The 19,244-nt window shown below is 43.6% G+C and overlaps 1 protein-coding gene across 3 annotated transcripts in view; it reads right to left on the reverse strand.

Annotated features, from left to right (window-relative positions):
- SPTB (spectrin beta, erythrocytic) overlaps positions 1-19,244 on the reverse strand; it is a 146,621-nt gene that overhangs the window by 108,501 nt on the left and 18,876 nt on the right. For 2 of the 3 annotated variants that reach the window (XM_077909611.1, XM_077909613.1), the window contains exon 1: positions 13,931-14,128. The exons of the other annotated variant lie outside the window; for it this stretch is intronic. The gene's annotated coding sequence lies outside the window, so the exon portion shown is untranslated. Of the gene's footprint in view, positions 1-13,930; positions 14,129-19,244 lie in introns of those variants that run through there. 3 annotated transcript variants of the gene reach the window in all.

Here is a 19,244-nt window from a genome sequence, read left to right on the forward strand (position 1 = left end):
CAGCTTTGAATGCAAACAACCTCATTTGTCCTCACAGGTATGGTCTTCATCTTGCAGAGGGCACTGACTTCCTACTCCAGGGTAGCTCACTTTGGTTCTACCATAGAATCTCACTCTCTATGCCTGTAAACACCTTCCATTCCTCTGATAACTTCACATTGTTGAGGGACCCTTCTGCCTGATGTCTTGGACAACAAGATTTCTCAACAGCTGCAGAGAGCACGTACAGAATACACATAGCACCTTCCAGAGACAGGCAGAGCCTGATCCGCTGATCCTACACTCAGTAACCTAGATTTGAAATGAGCAAAACCAAGACCAGAGCATGGCTAAAATACCACAAAGTAAACCATCCCCCAAAATGAAAGAATTGCTCGCTCAAAAAGTATGCAGACAGGCTACTAACCAGTGGTCAGCCTACTGTTAACCTTTGCTATAGCACCTAGTAATCCCTGAGAAGGGAGAATGATCATCAGCATCTGTGCCATGTTAAGCTTCTAGAAGCTGCTGTTGGTTGACCCCACTCTCACTGTCACCTCTGGGTCAAGTTTGTTGACTCCTATCTGCTCACCACTGGTTTCATTATGTCCCTTAATACTCACTAGGGCCTTCATTCATCTTAACTGAGTCCCTTTCTGAGTTAAGTCCCTTAACTTGTCCCTCCACCGTTAGGTCCTCTGGGCAAGGTCTAACGTGGTCCTTTGCCCTTCTCTATCCTGGACACATCTTTCTAAGACTTTTTGAGGGCCTTCCATTCATCAGTTCATTTCAGACCCACCTAAATATTTATAAAAGCCTAGCAGCTCCACTCACCACCTTTGGAAGCCAAAACCCACATCCTATCCATTGCTGGGCACAGAGCACAGTAGAAGAAGAAAGCAGTTATACTGTAGTGGGAGTGTGCCCATGACAGAGAGTTTTGTTAAAAGAAACAAAAATGCTTTCAAAGGCCTGAGCAAGCAGTATTCTGGAAAGTCTGGCCATTGGCGAGACTCGCTTTTTGTCCAAGGAAGGCAAAAATGAGGCCAGAACAAACCAACTAATAGTACTGTAATATTTTACAAGGTAGTTTCTACTCTGACATACCTCTGTGACAACAAACAAAAAAGGTTACACATATCCAGGAGAAAACAAAAAACAAAACAATAAAACCTCTTTATGCAGACTTCTCTTTTCTCTGAAACGTTTTTCCTAACTCCTCACCATTATAAAACAAATCTTGTATATATCAGCCTGAAACGCTCACTCAAAGAGTCTTTCATAGCTGCATTCTGAGGGTCAGCCTCAAACATTCACTGAAAAATGAGGTGGGAGTGAATGTATTCTGGATGAATAACTAAATTTTTCTAGCAATAGACATATTCTGATGATGTAAGTTAAAAATCAGCTGTTACTTTTGTGCCCAATAAGTGGAAAGCAATTGGAGAAGACAGAGGTGGGAAGACAGACTTCACTCAAGTCGAAAACATTCCTCTTCACTCCTTACCCCTATGCCATCAACATTTAGCGTCTTCCCTTAACCCTTCTTCATAATCTGCTATAGGTCACCATTTCGGAGATGATGTTCAGTGCCGAACAATCTTGAAACTTGCTCTGTCATTCAATTCAACCCACATTTCTTGAGCACTGCACATGGGCCAGATGCTGTGAGACACTAGTGTTCACGTAGGCACCAGACAAGTGCCCCTTCTTCAAAGAACCCATAATCTAGAGGGGAGTCAGACCTGTGCATGACCAACCAGGGTACTATGTGAGAGCTCACAGGAGAAAGTGGATGTCTTTGTGCATTAGGGAGGAGAAACATCAGAGGGGTTCTGTTTGAGTGGAGCCTTAAAAGATACATGTGTGAGAATTCACAGCTATGGAACAGGAGAAAGACATTGCAGGCCTAGAAAACAGAGAAGCAAAGTCATGGATGCGAAGATGCATCCTGAGCTGACAGTGTCCCAAGCATCCAATGTAAAGTGTGTAGAAAGGGAATGAAACTGGGATGCTGGAACAGACTGCCTGCCTGTTTAAACTTTCTTTTGGGGCAATGGGGAACCATTGAGGGTTTTAAAGCAGTTGAATGACTCACGTTCATATTTTTTTTTAATTTTTTTTTTATTTATTTATGATAGGCACACAGTGAGAGAGAGAGGCAGAGACACAGGCAGAGGGAGAAGCAGGCTCCATGCACCGGGAGCCCGATGTGGGATTCGATCCCGGGCCTCCAGGATCGCGCCCTGGGCCAAAGGCAGGCGCCAAACCGCTGCGCCACCCAGGGATCCCCCTCATGTTTTTAAAAATAATGCTGGGATCATGGTGTAAGATGGGATAGAAAGAGACAGAGGGCCAATTATTCAAACATGAGACAGTGAAAATTGAAAGAAAGAAACTAATTTCAAAATTTGGGAGGAAAAATGAACAGGCAGCCAACTAGATGCAGAAGAGTAAAAAGAAGAAAATCCCAAAAAGTTGCTGAGGTTCATATTTAGGATGATAGCAACAACAGGAACCTAGCTATGAAAACAGGGAGAAGGGGTGCCTGGGTGGTTCAGTTGGTTAAGAGTCTGCCTTTGGCTCAGGTCATGATCCCAGGGTCCTGGGATGGAGCCCTGAGTTGGGCTCCCTGGTCAGCGCCAAGTCTGCTTCTCCTTCTCCCCCAACTTGTGCTCTCTCCCCAGTGTGTACTCTCAAATAAATAAATAAAATCTTAAAAAACAAACAAACAGGTAGAAGAGCAGGTTTGAGGGTGAAGGTGGGAGCTGAGGGGTTCTATTACTACATAAGTTTGAGATATCTTGTTAAAATCAAATGAAAACAGCTAGCAGACTGCTACCGAATAGATCTGGAACTGACGGAGGAGGCTGAGGCTAGAGATAAGGATTTAGATGCACTGGCAACCCCAACAATGAAAAGCTGGTAGAGAAAAGGAGCCAAAAATAAAGAAAAGAGAAGGAGAGCAAGAAAGAGAAAGCAAGCAAGTATGCCGTATAAGCAAGCTGGGAGGAGAAGGAAAAGTTGGATCCCAGAAGCCACAGGAGAGCTTACTTTCAGACCAAGAGTGGTAAACAAAGTCAAATACTGGGGAGAACTGGGACCTGGGTCTGGAAGAAGGCTATCTCAATATCAGACCTCTTCTAAAGCAACTTTACTATAGCTATGTGGAGCTACCTTAGGACAGTGGGCATATATTGTACAGAACTAATTAGCATCTTCATCCTCAGATGCCAAAGAACTATGTTGGAAATAGGATTCAGAATACTAATTATTTATTAAAAGCTAATAAGGGGATTCAAGCCTATTAGGTTAAATCATTGCAGATATGAAGCAACATATAAAGGTATACAACTAATTACCTCTCTAATTTCAGACCATTAAAGATGCAGATATTGGACACCTGGGTGGCTCAGCGGTTTAGTGCCTGTCTTCAGCCCAGAGTGTGATCCTGGAGTCCCAGGATCGAGTCCCACATCAGACTCCTTGCCTGGAGCCTGCTTCTCTCTCTACCTGTGTCTCTGCCTCTCTTTCTCAAGGTCTCTCATGAATAAATAAATAAAATCTTAAAAAAAATAAAGATGCAGATAAAAGAAAAAAGGAAACTCTTAGAATTAAGAGTGATGAAATATTGACCTCACCTAAATATAGTGGGTATAGTGATTCTAGGCAAGCACTCTAGAATAAATACATCAGAGTTCAAATCCAGCTTTGATCTTCTCAGTGTATATAATTCTGGGTAAATAAACTTCTTTAAGCCTGATACTTTTCATCTGTCAAATTACAAAAACAACAGAAATGACAAACCATATAAAAAACCCTCAGCATATCTCTCTATGCTGAGACACTTACAAATGTTGCTTATTATTATAACTCATTATAGTATTCATTTTCAAGATATATATATATATCTTAATTACATATTATAGCAAACATTCACTCTTTAATTTTTTAAACTATAGCTGTTTTTGAGCTACCCTCCTCTGTGTACCAAGCATGACTGTAGCTTCTGGGAATGAAAAAAAAAAAAAAGACCTAGCTATCTGTCACAAGAAGCATAGTAGTCTAATGATGTAGGAGGCAAGTTGACAACTGCAAAACAAGATGATCCATCCCATAAAAAAGAAAGGAGAAAGGTGCTGCAAAAAGCACACAGGAGGGAGTGCCCTGTGCTACTCCAGGTCCTGGGAGGGAGAGGGGCTGTCAGCCAAGGCTCTGAAAAGGAAGCAACATTTAGGTATTACAAGGAACTCTGCAAAGACATTTATGGGATAATAATAAATATTTAAGTGCCATCACACACACACACACACACACACACACACACACACACACAAATCCCTGGAAAAAAAATGTTAGAGAAAGAGGAAGCTCTGTGCCCAAGGGCAAACAGCAAGAGAAAAGGAGCTGGAAGCAACCCAGACTCTTGTCATCCAGCTCAAGGAGATATTTTGGTTGAAATACATCATCACGTAATACTTACACCTTTCGCCACCTGAGTTTGGGCTACATGTTTTACAAAGCAAATTAAACATCTCCTGCCTGTCCTCTCAAAGTCTATGATTTTAAAACAGGCAAACTAATATTCAGACAAACGCAGGAACTTCGATGACAAACTATCCTCCAAAGACAGTGTTCTCAAATAAACAATTCTCAAGTTCACTTTGATTCCAAAGGTGAGGATATGAATAAATTTTGCCCTTCCCTTTGGAGAGCAGGGAGAGATATTATAACAGCATAGTTTGGTTCCTCAAAAAATTAAAAATAGAATTACCATATGACCCAGCAATAAACTGGAGTATATAGTCCTGAGTATAAGCCTGAAAGAAGTGAAAGCAAGTTATCAAACAAATTGTTGTATATCCACGTTCATAGCAGCATTATTCATAATAGCCAAGGGATGGAAGTGACCCAAGTGTCCATAGAAGGATGAATGGATGAATAAAATGGAAAAAAATACATACAATGGAATATTATTCATCCTTAAAAAGGAAATTCTGACACATGCTTCAACATGGATGAACCTTGAAAACATTATGCTAGCTGAAATAAGCCAGATACAAGAGAACAAATACTGTACGATTTCATTTATATGAGGTACCTAGGGTAGTCAAATTCATAGAGATAGAAACTGACGAGGTGGGGCACCTGGATGGGTCAGTCAGTTAAGTGGCTGCCTTCAATTCAGGTCATGATCTCCAGGTCTTGGGATAGAGCCTGACTTTGGGCTCCCTGCTCAATGGGGAGTCTGCTTCTGCCTCTGCCCCTCCCTCTGCTTGTATGTATGCATGTGCTCTCTCAAATAAAATCTTTTAAAAAAAATTAAAGAAAGTGACGTGGTGGTTGTCAGGTGCTGGAGGATGAGGGAAGTTAGCGTTTAATGGGTATACGGTTTGAGTTTTAGATGACAAAAGTTCTAGAGATGGATGATGATGGTGGCATGCAACAATGTATGTGTACTTACCCCACTGAACCAAATACTTAAAAAATAGTTAAAATGGTAAATTCTGTTATACATAGAATACATCTTTTTTTAAAAAAAAATCACATGGTTGCCATGTCCATTAAATAACTCTACTTCATCATTTAAGAGCAAATTAAAACACCTTGTTTCTGACATTTAGGTACCATCTGATGAAGGACGAGAGTATGAGACCAGGCCCCTTAGAAGGTTCTAAGGCCAAAGCAGCAGAATCCATTTACTATTCCTTCAGAATGGACACCTATGTAATCCCCTAAGAAGGTGGCTTTGTTGGCAGCCATCATCTGAGAATTTTTAATTAATATAATCCCTATGCATCAGCACCACCCTGTTAGGCAATGACTGTCAAAGCACACATTCCAAAAACTACTAGTTGAACTATGTGAAAATGCATTATGCAGGACTTTATGCAAGACCCATGACTGTAATTCACAAATCAGTTATTGCTTTTAAGAGAACAAGTGGAGCATATAATAGATGTAAGTTAAATAATAATAGTAATAATAACAATAAATGAAGTCTATGATTATGTAATTAGCCCTTCAACAAATCTGTAGAAGGGAGAGATCACTAGAGGCTGGAATGTTCCAGGAAGACTGATGGAAACCACTCCAAATCTGGGAGGAATGTTCAGGACTGAACGAGTAGAGGCAGAGGAACTTGGCTCAATAAAGGGTTTGTGATGGGAATTGTTAAGAGATTCTGATAGAAAAAGAGATTGGAGTTAGATTACAATGGCTCTTAAAAGTCAACATTGGAAGTTTGGATTTCCATCTCTACCCAGAGGGAAATCACTGGAGGTTTTTGAGAAGGGGTATTACAGGACAAACACAGTGCTTCAGTGCAGGAAGGCTTAGGAGAGGGAGACCCCTAATTGATAGAAAGTGGACTCCAGGCCCGAGGGCTACCAAGTCACAAAAAATGAAACCAAACGTGCGCTTTGTATAGGTTAAAGCTAGGACTTGAAAATATGGCCATGTGCTTATACATGCAACGAGTTTTTCTTGAAGGATACACAGGAAACTGTTGACATTGGTAACTTCTTCGGAGTAGAACTAGAGTGGGGGGAAGGGAGACTTACTTTTCTTTGTATACCCTTGTATAATGTGGATACACTTCTTAATCATGTACATGAATTCATTTTATAATTTTAAAAGTTGTTTAAATATGACAACCAGAAAGTGCTAAAAGATGTTTAGGCTGTAAATGACACATTCAAAACATTTCTAATTATGAAGTGACATATATTTCAAACTTGTTTGTATTATATTTTACTCTCTGTCACATAGTGGAGATGTGAGAATGACCTAAAAGTAACAGTATGAAGTATACAGAACTAACTGCACATGGAAGGCTCCATTTCAAAACAAACAGATGTCACGAGTCACCCACCATAAAACACCTTCTTTTGGGTATATTTCAATGAAAAAGCTGCCTGAGTCTATTTCAAATCAACTCCTTGATAACAATAAAAATAAAAAGTAATAGCTCACAGTACATTTGACAAGATAAATCCCACCTCAGTAAATGTCTTTTTCATTCTTAAAGTTGCTCAGGCCAAAACCAACTGAGTCATCCTTGACTTATTCTTTTCCTTTCATCCTCTAACCCCAAATCCCATGAGCTCTAATTTCAACTCTAACCAGAAGCCAGTGGCATTTCACCACCCCCACCACCATCATTTCTAACCTGGACTACAGTAGCTTTCATTCTATTCCCTCTTCCCACTCTTGTCCCCTACAGTCAGTTTTCCACAGGACAGCCAGAAAGATCTTCCTAATACACAAATCTGAACAAATCACTCCTGTGCCCACAGCTTCTGGTGGCTTCCTATTGCAGGGCTAAAACCCAAAGTCCTTGCATGGCTGTAAAGCCTACATGATCCAGACCTTGTTTCCTCTCCAATGTCATATCCTGCACTCACCCCTTGCCCTCCTCTCCAGCTGGGCTGGCTTCCTGCCCATTCCTTGGACCTAGCAGTGACCCCCACCTCAGGACCCTCACCCTCACCGATTCCCCTTCCTTACTTGGTTTGGCTCTCTACCCAAATGAAACCTCATCAGATAGGCCCTGCCCCACCATTCCTACCCCAAATAATAGAACCACCTCTCTTTCTCTTCACACTGCTTTTTCTGTATAGAAAATTACAATATAGTCTTCTGCTTATTGTTATTGTTTAGTTCCTGTCTCATCCAACTAGTACATATGCTCCATGACATCAAACTTTTTCCCCCCATTTTCACTGCTCTATCCCCTAGACCTAGAATATGTCTGGCAAATAAATGAAAGCTCAATAAATATTTGTTGAAGATTGAAGTACAAAGCAAACACCTAAAATACTGGACAAAAAGAGGTTTTCAAAGTCCAAATGAGGCATAAACATAATAATATCCAGTAAATTTAGGTAAAGAAGTGAAAAAGCCAACACATCAATTGACAGGCATATAAACCTATCATTTATCTACAGCACGCTGGGAATCCACACGCATGCTTGACTTTACTTCATACTTTGGGATGTCATTTGTATATGTGCTTAGGTGGAGGGTTTCTTGAGGTTTTGTGCTTAAGTAGTAAATACTATAACGAGTTTCCCCCTCCCTCTCTCCAACGAACTGAGACTGAAAGTTCTGAAGAAAGAAAGCAATCTCTGTCTCAGCTAGAAAGCTCAGAATATTCAGTTACTCCATTGAGGAGATCTGGATAAAGCCCCAGCCTTGGAACTAGGAAATTGGGTCGAAGTCAGGTTCTGCCATAAACTCTGAGAGGGAGCTTGGGCAAATCAGTGTTTGTTTCTAATCCTGTTTTCTCTATTGTAAAGCTTCTTCACGTGGTCACTGTAAAATAAGATGACGCATATATACAGGCATCCTGAAAGCTGAGCGTACTATACATCATCTGTGTGATCATCATCCTGTGCTAGCTAATCTCTAGTTCACATTCTCTTTCTGCCACTAGTGAGCTTTGCCTTAAACAAGGATCTGATCTAGTCCCTCCCCTGTTGAAAAACCTTTACTGATTTCAACTTGAACCTCCAAGGGTTCAAGCTTCTTCACAAACTGAACCCAAACCATCTTTCCAGTCATATTTTGGCCCATTCCTGGGCTGTGCCCTACATACCAGCCACACAGAACTGCTCCTGTTTCCTGATTTCATCATACTTTACTGCACACCTGTGTGAGTGCTGTGCCTAAGCCCCCATTCCCACCTATCCTCTCTTCTTCTGTTAGAGAAACCCTAGGCACTCCCTAACTTGAATCAGATTCATCCTCCTGTGGGCTTTTTCTCAGGCACCCTGCCTGTTTGCAACACTCTTTCCCCATCAGACCAACAGATCTCCTTCTGATCCCTTTTTGCATCCTCAGCATAGAACGGTGTAATGCACATAGTAGGTGCCCAATGGTCACTCTCCTCAATAGTTCTCAAATGGCTCTCTCAGGCCTTTCCAGCTTTTTCTCTGACTTATGGCTTGGAGGCAGTATTAGGAAGAGGCTTCTCTTCCTTTTCTACTCCTGAGAAAGTATGCCTACTGGAAGATGCCACTGAGTGACCACTCCTAGGGACTTCCGGAAATAGGTAGGAACTAAGTAGAGGGGACGGAACGAAGCCAGGGACCTCTCTCCAGGACTCATAAGTTATATCTTTAAAGTATGCTTTGTTTTATTGGAAGTGCTAGGAAATCTCAAATGAGGCACACCCTAATACAAATGGAAATGATTTTCAACTCATTCATTTTCAGGGTTATTCAAGTTTCTGTTCCTTTTCATGATGGTGGAAACTCCTGAATTGACTATAATTCAAAGCAATTATTGTTCTTTAGCTGCCAAGGTGCCCTGTTATTCTTTTCATAACTATCCTGGATGATCTGAGCCCAGTTCAATGCAAAGTCTATTTTTTTCTAGCTCTGTACCTTTTCATTTGCTAAATTTATAGCATTCAAATGAAAGGAAGAAAGGAAGCCCCACTTTTGCCCCCATTGGGAACATGATATATGGGTTTTAATTGCCCTTGTAATTATACCCTTATCCAGATCTGCACAGGTATAATGTAGAAATTAAACATAGTAAAGCCTGAGAAGGCCTCGCTGAGGGAGGAAGATGATGGCTTTGTAAGATTTCCTGCCACCAGGAGAAAGAAAGAGAAAAATGAAAGGTGGTCCGGGAATATCATAAGCTAGCCAGCAATCTCCACTAAGGAAGCATTTTCTGTCTATGACCGCCTCTAAAACTGTGTGAGCTATAAAGCTGGGGATCCCCTGGTGGTTTGATATTCAGCTAAGGCTGGCTGAAAATGGCAGAACTTGGATTGCTTGGCTGTGAATTAAGAAATAAGCACAGCAACAAAGGGAAACATGCTATGACATTTTCTAAATATTTACCAAGAGGAGTTGACAATTCAGTGACTGGAGCCAGATCTGACAGTGAATTCTGACTGCCTCCTACGCCTTCCCTCGATCACTGTCTCCATCTCCAAAACCAGGTGACCTTCACCTCTTGGGGTTGGCAGAAAAAAGAAGCATCTTTGTGATCACCTAGCAAATGCTACGTGATGATTCAGGTACACAGACCACTGCATTTATTCCTCCTCCCCAGATTTCTTATCTGAAGTAGAGGAGTAATCAAAGAGCTATCTATAACAACAAATGAGTCAATACAAACTACTTCTAAGATAAAATACTTCTTTCCACAGCAATTTCTGACTAGTAATATCCATATGGTTTCAGAACTCAATATCCATGAACTATTCCTGCCAGTCCTCATCACATTTCTCTTCAGCCCACACTATACAGTTATTTTCATTCTTTTCTTTTTTTAAGATTTTATTTATTTATTCATGAGAAACACACAGAGGCAGAGACATAGGCAGAGGGAGAAGCAGGCTCTCTGCAGGGAATCCAATGCAGGACTCGATCCCAGGACCCCAGGATCATGCCCTGAGCCAAAGGCAGATGCTCAACCACTGAGCCACCCAGGAGCCCAGTTATTTTCACTCTTGATCCTCCCAGGTCACTTGATAAATGTCAATCAGGTCTGAGATTATAACATTATGAATAATGAAGAAATGTACATCACTTTAAACATCCTGTTGGTCAGGTTTCCTACACTTCCAAGTCTTACACAGAGTGTATAATTTTGCATTTGCTTTTAAAATCTGAAATAATATATTTCAAGAGCAATTTGGTGATGGAGTTTAGATTAAAAAGGTATCTGACAGTCCCAATGATTCCCCAAAGTCCTTTTTCTCCACTGCCCCAGAAATGCAACGTAATTATTTACCTTAAGATAATAACACACATATCTATTGTATAAAAATGTATACAGCTGTATGCCTAACAAGCAATGGAAATATTATGAAATGGTTTATTTTTTTTTTGAAATGGTTTAGAGTTTAATGCTCACTGATGTCTTCTCGCCTGCCTATCTCCAAAACCTGTTTTTTTTTTTTTTAAGATTTTACTAAGATGAAAGTAACTGGATACAAAATATATCCTCTCACAATCTCCCTCAAAGGAAAGAAAACTTCAGTGGTTTGGTTAGGCAGAACTTTAGGAAATAAACCCAATATTGGTCTTGAGAGCGCAATGAAATGAGCAAGAATGATAAGAAACATGGGAGGCACACACCAGGTACCAGATGACCAGGTAAGTTGCAGTTAGGTCTCCCCTTTAGGCAAACAGCCACACAAACAGAAGGCCAGACTCAGTGACCTCTAAGGTCCCTTCCTACTCCAATAGCGTTTGCCTTATGAATTTTTTATAGTCATCCTCTGTCCTATCACACTGTCCCCATGCATCATCAAGCCCTCCTGGCCACTTCCACGACCGAAAGGAAAATCTGTTTTCAAAAAAATCCATGCTTTGACTACTGCCAAAATTACAGTTCTGTCCTTGAAACAATGACCTGAACATAATGGGCCAGGCTAAACACCTCTGAGCAAATAATTGCTCAATACCATTTTCAGGTAATACTTTTTAAAGCTTCTCTGATATGTGCAGAATTACAACCCAAGGTCTTGAGAGTGAAAGATTGTGAAGCTAATAGACCATCCTTTAATCAAATCTTTCCAACTTATATTCCCTGATGAACATCTAACCTTAAAAAGTGGGTAGGCACCAAACAGCTGAGTTTGAATCCTGCCCCCACCTCTCATCAGCTGAATGATGTGAGGCGAATTATTTCATTTCCTTGAGCCTGTTTCCTGACTTGTAAAATGCTGATAATATGAACTACCTTGCAGAACTACTTTGACAATAGGATTTAAAAACCCAAAAAAAAAAAACAAAAAAGCACCTCCGAGCATTCATTTGTTCATTCTCTCATTCATTCAACAAAGATTAACTGAGTGTCCACTACCAGCCAGGCACCAGTACATAAAAGATGGGGAAAAATGAAAACTATTATTGCTTTCACTTACGCAAATAATCTGTTTCCAGGGTTGTGGCAGAACTGTCAGATTTTGACTTTAGTTCAAAACTTCCATGACTAAAACAGTCATTTTTAGTTTGTCAGATATGACCCCACATGGGAGTGTACCTACTGCCTAACCTGTACGTATCCCAAGGCTAATCACCTAGCAGGTGTTCGGCTAGAGAGCACCTTCAGAGCACTTGGAAGAAGCAACCACCAGAGCAAAAAGTGGTATCCCAGCTCTCAGCTGGATAAGCCACTCAGAGAAAACTCGATATGCCTGTGCTACAAGACACGTCCTGGATGCCTGGAAGTTTCTGCGTGCTTTCAATTCCACGAGCGGACTCTGAGTCTTCCGAGAATTTAGGATTAACAGGTCTGGCTCATCCCCAATCTATGTGACTGCACCCTGATAAAGCTAAGAGCAACTGTTAAGGGGTCTAAAAGCCATGTTTTCATGATGTAGGGTTTATGTTTTTCAGCTGCTTTCCTCTAGAGTTGGATAAAGTTCTGTATAAATGATCCACCTCCGAGGAGTCCATTGGTTTCAAGGCTGGTAAGGCTCTTCTTCAGTGTGAGCCTAACATACCTATTCCTAACTAGCCCAAAGCCTCCAGGAAAGTACAAGCCTAGCTGTCTTGGGCACTGTGCATTCAGTACACTTAAACAAAAAACAAAAACAAAACAAAAAAAAAAAAAAAAAAGAGTTTTCAAAGACATTCTGGAACCCAAGGCTCCTAGCAAAAGAGTAAAAGTCTGACCCTGGAATAGGAAATAACCTGCCTGGGTCATAGGGTGGTCAAACAGGGAATTCTAGAATAAAATTCAGAGCCATGTGTGAATAAGAATAGGTTAGTGGACAGTAGAGAAATCAAAATAAAAATTTTGATTTGCAGACTCCTCTCAGTCAGGAACCACCTGAATCATTTTCCCTAGACAGTGAGGTATAGACTAGGACTACCTCAAGTCTATGAATTTTGCATTGCTACCTCTCACCTGGAGGTGACAGCCTAGGCTCTTCACAGGAGTTACGGGTACAAAAATACTGTCACCCCCCCAACCCCCCTTTCCTGATGCATCCAACATTTTTTTCGAAAAAAAAAATGGAGTTTCATTTCCCTTCAGCCAGTTTAGCCCATTATTATCAACTCCTGGCGCCTCTAATTGTTCACTGAAAACAGTGGTTTGGATATTAATAGTCTATAAATCAAGGCCCTACCTGGGGCTCGTTGTCACGGAAACAGGACTCAAGCCCACAGCGGCTTCCCCGTCCTCAGGAAGTCTGGGCGAGTTAGTGGGAGTTAGGGATGGTTTTAAAGCTCCTGTTATTTCTCCCACTTTCTGCAATTTCTCAGGGCCAAGTTGTTGGGGAAAGAGGAGCTGGTGAGGCAGGTGAGAGTAGAGCGGACCGCAGCAGCTTGGAGAACTCTTCGGGACGGGAGGGAAGGAGGACCTCGGAGCAAGCCTCGGGCATCCTGAGCTCTTCTCCTAGGGTCTGCCCCGGCCCCTGTTTCCGCGGCGAGCAGGCCCCCTCCGCTGACCCGTCCTGTCCTCCCTGCCTGGGCGCTGGGCTACCCGGGGAGCGCGGGCAAGTTCCCCCAGAAGAGAATCTGAGGAGCCCGGCAGCGGGAGGCAGAGAGCGCAGCGCGACGGTCCGACAGGCTAGAACCGGGCAGACTCCCCTTTGCCCCCACGCCGGCGTCCTGGAGGAGGTGGCCCGGGACTTGAACACGCACCGCCCCCCCCCCCCCCGCGCCCTCCCAGAGCCCCGGGGCGACGCTCCGGGATCCGGCTCTCCAAAGCAAAGCGCCCCGCTCGCCAAGTGCCCCCGAAGCCCACGCGGATTCCCGCGCCCCGGGTTGCTCGCCGCCGCAGCCGCCAGGGCCTCCCGCGCCCCGCGCCCAGGGCTGAGCCCCCCCACCCGCCCCCGGGCCACTCGCGTCACGCGCCCCCTGGGCCCAGCGCCTCCTCTGCACTCGCGCCGCGCGCCCCAGCCTCGCGCACCCGCACCCGCTCCCGCACCCGCTCCCGCCCCCGCCGGCCGCTGGGCCCTCCCGGGACTCACCTGCGCTGGGGCTGGAGCGGCGGCCACCCCGAGCCCGGGGGCGGTGGCGGCGGCGGCGCGGGGGGAAGAGGGCAGCGCGGGGCTCCTGGCACAGCGGCCGCCGGGCGCCTGGTGCTGCCGAGCCGCGGACCCGCCCAGAGATATAAATAACATTATCTGAGGAGGGACATTCCTGCCGGGGGACATCGCTGCTGCCGGGACCAGATAGTCCCGCGGCGGGGGCGGGGAGGCGGGGCCGCAGCCTCCCGCAGCGCCAGGCCCAGCCCCCGCCTCCCCACCCACTCCCGCACCTGCCAATCAGCCTCCGCGCCGGGGGGCACCTGCCGGGCCTCCGCCCGGTTCCCGCGGCCGGCCTCCGCCTCCTGGCTGGCAGCCTGGGCCCGGGACGCCAGAAGCCCGAGCCGCCCGCAGCGCCCCCATCGTGGTTCACCTCCCCTAACCGCGCGCTACCGCGAGCTCCCTGCGGCGGGAAAGGGGTTGGACTCCGCAGCTCAGGCCTAATTCGTGCGCCCGGGGCGGCGAGCCCGGCTACACAAATGAGCCCTCTGGCCTTTCCCGCTCAGCGACCCCACTGTGTACTGTCCGCTTTTTAAAATATATCAAAACACACGCTTAGACCGTACGGTGGGCGAGGCGCGCGCCCGGGCCATGCGCCCCCGCTGCGGCGGGTTTGGGGGGGGAGATCGTTCCCCCAGGGCTGGGTGTTAGCACGCTCCGGGGCGGACTTCACTTGGCAGGCGGAGTGAACAGACGCTGGGAGCCCCCGCCCCCAGCCCACGGGCTCAGTGTCTCTGTTTCTGTCTGCAAATCTGCGAGGACCCGGCGATGCTGAAGGGGCGCAGCCCACAGTCTCACTCAGCAGCTCGCATATCCCAGGGACCGTAAGCAACAGGCAAACTGCCACACCAGCCCACCGGCACCTCCTGTCCGGCCGCTTTCCAGGCTCCAGGCGAGTAGGGGCTTCCTCACTGCAAGATGGGATGGGGTGGGATGCGGTAGGCCAGAGAAAACACTAGAATCAGTGGTGCCAAAGAGGAAAGACAAGGCATCTCCCGGTACCCCCGGAGAGAGATTCGCAGAAGAAAATGGGCAGCTTGCTGGTCTGTCCATTTTCTTGACTTTCTTAAGATACAAGGTTATTGCTCAACAACACTTAGTGGTACGCCTCATTGTAGCTTTCCTCTTTCTCCATCGGTTGTTTCCAGGACAATGTCTCACCCGGGTGAGACAGGTATCAGCCCAGGTGATCTCAGGTATTATGGATGGCAATGGAGATTAAAAGCACAAAGATGTAGAAAAGAGTTGTAACTTTGACACTGCCTGGTGTTCTTAACAACGGAAGTCTTACTCCTGAGTTATTTGCTTGGGAGTATAATTATGCTGTTTTCCAGGATTCACCAGGAAAAGGGTGTTTAATCGCCAGATGTGCATGCTTAGTTTATATATTGAACAGATGCAAAGATATCTCACTTCCTGCTGCAGCCACACTTCTCAAGAGTGGGCATTTTAGACACAGATGTGCTAAGTGGAGCAAACTCCACAGATATTACATAGCCATGGAACTCTCCACCCCACCCCTCTGATGTCTGGGCTCTTATTAACCTCAACTTCTCAAGAGTCACTAGTAATATAGGAAAGATGATACCAGAATACTCGTGGTCATCCATTAGATTAGCAGTGATGCACCCCTCCTTCTGACAACATTTAAAAATCCATTTGTTTATTACTGAGTTAGAAACAGAAAGATCTTTTTCATTTAAAAAATTATTTAAGAACCAAATTCTGGCAAGGGAAACTCAAGAAAAACAGGCCAGCTTCAAAAGCTGAGAGTATGATATATCTCAAGTAGAAATCCTTGATCTATTTTTGAAAGGAAAAAATGGTGAGAAATTATTTATGTTTCTTAAAGGCCTTCTGTGAATAAACTTATTAAATAAATTCATGATTCCTGGGGATTGCGGCTCTGCAGCTACATAATTGTATACTAGTGAAACAGATTATTTCTTAGCTATAGGTCTGTGGTACTGAACTGAAAAGTTGAACACATATTTCTTTGTAGCCTTAGAATTTATAATTTTCAACCACAAGAAAAATTAATATGATATAAGTACCAAATCAGTGGACAGATTACCCTAGGATTTTACAAACCAGCTCAGCTGCTTTAGTTATCTCCACTTTAGCTGAAAGCTAAATAATTCAATACAACCTCATTTGCTACAGAGCCTGTTATCCTGACAGCATCCTCAAATGCTTTACAGCTAATAGAGTTACAGTGAAATGATAAATCAGAATTGAGGGAGAGAGGAAGTTTAGGAGCACAGAGGGGAAGGGCATTGTCACAGAAGGGGGGGGGGAATAGCAAACCCTAGAGTGTGGGAATGAGAAATTAGGGAGAGATAAGAAGGAAAAGCTGAATATATGGGTTCATAATCAAGGTCGTTGTGAGCAACAGGGATTAACTCTGCAGGGATTTTCTGAGAAGAGTATGTAATGCCTCCTGAGAGTATGTAATGCCTCCTGAATGGTCTAAAGGGTGGGAGATTGGTCCTCATTCTCTTTGGTCCAGGGGCTGCACCTTCTTTATCCCATCCATGTTGACACTTCACACTTCCAAGCTAACCAGCAAGCTCCCAATAGGTAATCTGCAGTTCTGGGATCAGAAGGGAAGGTGTGCTTTTGAGACTATCTCCTGTCAGCCAGTAAACCAGAAAGTGAGAGTAAGCACTCACAGAATAGCCTATCCAGCTCTAGCTAATACCAATACGTAAGGCCAAGGGGATGTAAATTGGGATGTTAGAGGAACCTGACACAGGGAACTTTCACTTTTTATCTCTGTAGTCTCAGAGTTTTTCACATTGAGCTTGTATTATTTGGTAATCAGTAGAGATAATAAAATAATAGAGATTAGATCAAGATGGATCCATCACATACATTTACCTTTCTTCCATCCCAAATCTCAGAAAAAGATACGTCTTAGAATAAGAATTTAACAGCGCAGGGAAATAAGACAAAGGCTGATCAATTTTCCAAGCATTTTTAGGAAATCCTGAAATATAGAAAAGAGAGACAGGATCTGATCTATAGAGAAATACAATGAGAGAAAGTCAAAACAGGCTCAGGAGAAGGAATAGCTTAGGGAAGTTCTAAGCAAGAGTCAAAGGATACAAGAGAAGGTGGGGGCCCATAGGAAAGAATAATTCATTAAGGAACCTCCTCTCCCTGCTGGCATTAAGTATCATATGTTTGCCTGTCGGATAAAGAAGCGAGTGGAGATCCTGGAGCCAGGGGCAGAACGCAGGTATTTACTTACCCCCAGAAATGACAAGGAACCTTCACTCTCTCCTGATAGTATGTGTGCCCTTCCTTCACAATCCCTGAAGAGAGAGTGTGGTAAACAGAATAGGCAGGCAAATGAATTCTCAACTAAAAGATCATCAAGCAGGGTGCCTCAATGGTTGAGTGTCTGCCTTTGGCTCAGATCGTGATCTTGAGATCCTGGGATCAAGTCCTGCATCAGGCTCTTCCCCTAGGGAGCCTGTTTCTCCCTCTGCCTATGTCTCTGACTCTGTGTGTCTCTCGTGAATAAATAAATAAAATCTTTTTAAATGAATGAATGATCATCAAACAACTGAAACCACCAAAGATTTTGTCAGGGTAGGGGAACCAATACCATGAAAGAGAAGCACTAGACTCAACTAACAGAAGTAATATCAGAGGAAACTAAGTTAATAAAATGGAACAGATAATTTTTTTTAAAGATTTTATTTATCCATTCATGATAGAGAGAGAGAGGCAGAGACAGAACCAGGCTCCATGCCAGGAGCCCGACGCGGGACTCGATCCCGGGACTCGATCCTGGCACTCCAGGATCACGCCCTGGGCCAAAGGCAGGCGCCGAACCGCTGAGCCACCCAGGGATCCCCCCCCAAACAGATAAATTTAAATGAATTTAAAATGAACTTAAATTTTATTCAGCAAGATTTAAAAGGATATTGGATCCATGACAAGCAATAAGAAAACAAAGACATTTAAAAAGTGGTTTCTGAAATTGAAAATTTATAAGCTAATAAGCAGAACTCACCAAGTGGAAAGACAGATTAGTGGGAACAGAAATATAAAATCTTTAAAAAGGCGGGGCTGGGGGGAATCCTGGGGTGGCCCAGCGGTTTAGTGCCTGCCTTCGGCCCAGGGCGTGATCCTGGAGTCCTGGGATCAAGTCCTGCATTGGGCTCCCTGCATGGAGCCTGCTTCTCCCTCTGCCCGTGTCTCTGCCTCTCTCTCTCTCTCTGTGTGTCTCTCATGAATAAATAAATAAAATCTTAAAAAAAAAAAAAAAAGAAATTCCCCCCAAACACAGTGGAAAAAACAAAGAGATGGAGTTTATAAGAATAGTTGAAAGCCATGGAAGCAAGATCCTCAAAGTCTAATCTCTGTCTAATAGAAGTCATACAAGGAAAGAGAAGAGGGAGTTGAGATAATGAGAAAGTAGAATAAAATTTCTAAGAATTGAGGAAAATATGAATTTTCAGGTTATAAAATCTTAAGTTTAGGGCAGAATGAAGGCTTTTAAATACAGTTTTATGAGCAGCTTAAAGTTTATGATTTATAAAACCCAATGATTTGAATAAAATTAAATCAAAACCAAAAACTATGATAAACTAACTTGCTGTGCCTTGAATTAAGACTATTTTTACTGAATCATAGAATCGAAGTTGTTTGAAATTTAAAACTACTTTGTTTGAGAAATGATTATATATCAGAAAGCTACTTACAGAAGGAAAAGCCAAGCCAAATAGACCTGAACCTACCTGATGTTTCACTCATTCAAATCCCTGCTAGCAATGGAGGAATCGAGAGAATGTACAGAAAACTTCAAAATAGTGGCTAGAGCTCAAAAAACATTTGTTCCTTTCTTTATCCTTTCACCAAGAGATGTATTTCATGAAATTAAGCTAAAATTTCCATTCTGTTTCAGGAAATATCTGGGGGAACTATGCTGTTTACAAATCCCAAAGACAAAGCAGGTGTGCAAATACCAAACTGACCATCCTCTGAAGGAGCAGGTGACACCAATTTCAAATTTCCCTCCACCAATAATGGAAAGGAGCAGAAGAACAAGGCTTACATACTGTCATCCACTAGTCCACGGAAGCACTAGTCAGGCTTTGTAATAAATGAGCATCTATCCTTCTAACGAAAAGTTGTTCCTGAGCTTTTTCCTCCCTTTTTAGGATTAGATTGTCTGTTTCCTAAGGGATGCCAGCTTTTATAGGTAAAATTGCAGACGTATATTGGGGTGTGCCTGGAGGTGCTT

The sequence above is a fragment of the Canis aureus genome, chromosome 9 (assembly GCF_053574225.1).
Source record: "Canis aureus isolate CA01 chromosome 9, VMU_Caureus_v.1.0, whole genome shotgun sequence".
NCBI lineage: Eukaryota > Metazoa > Chordata > Mammalia > Carnivora > Canidae > Canis > Canis aureus.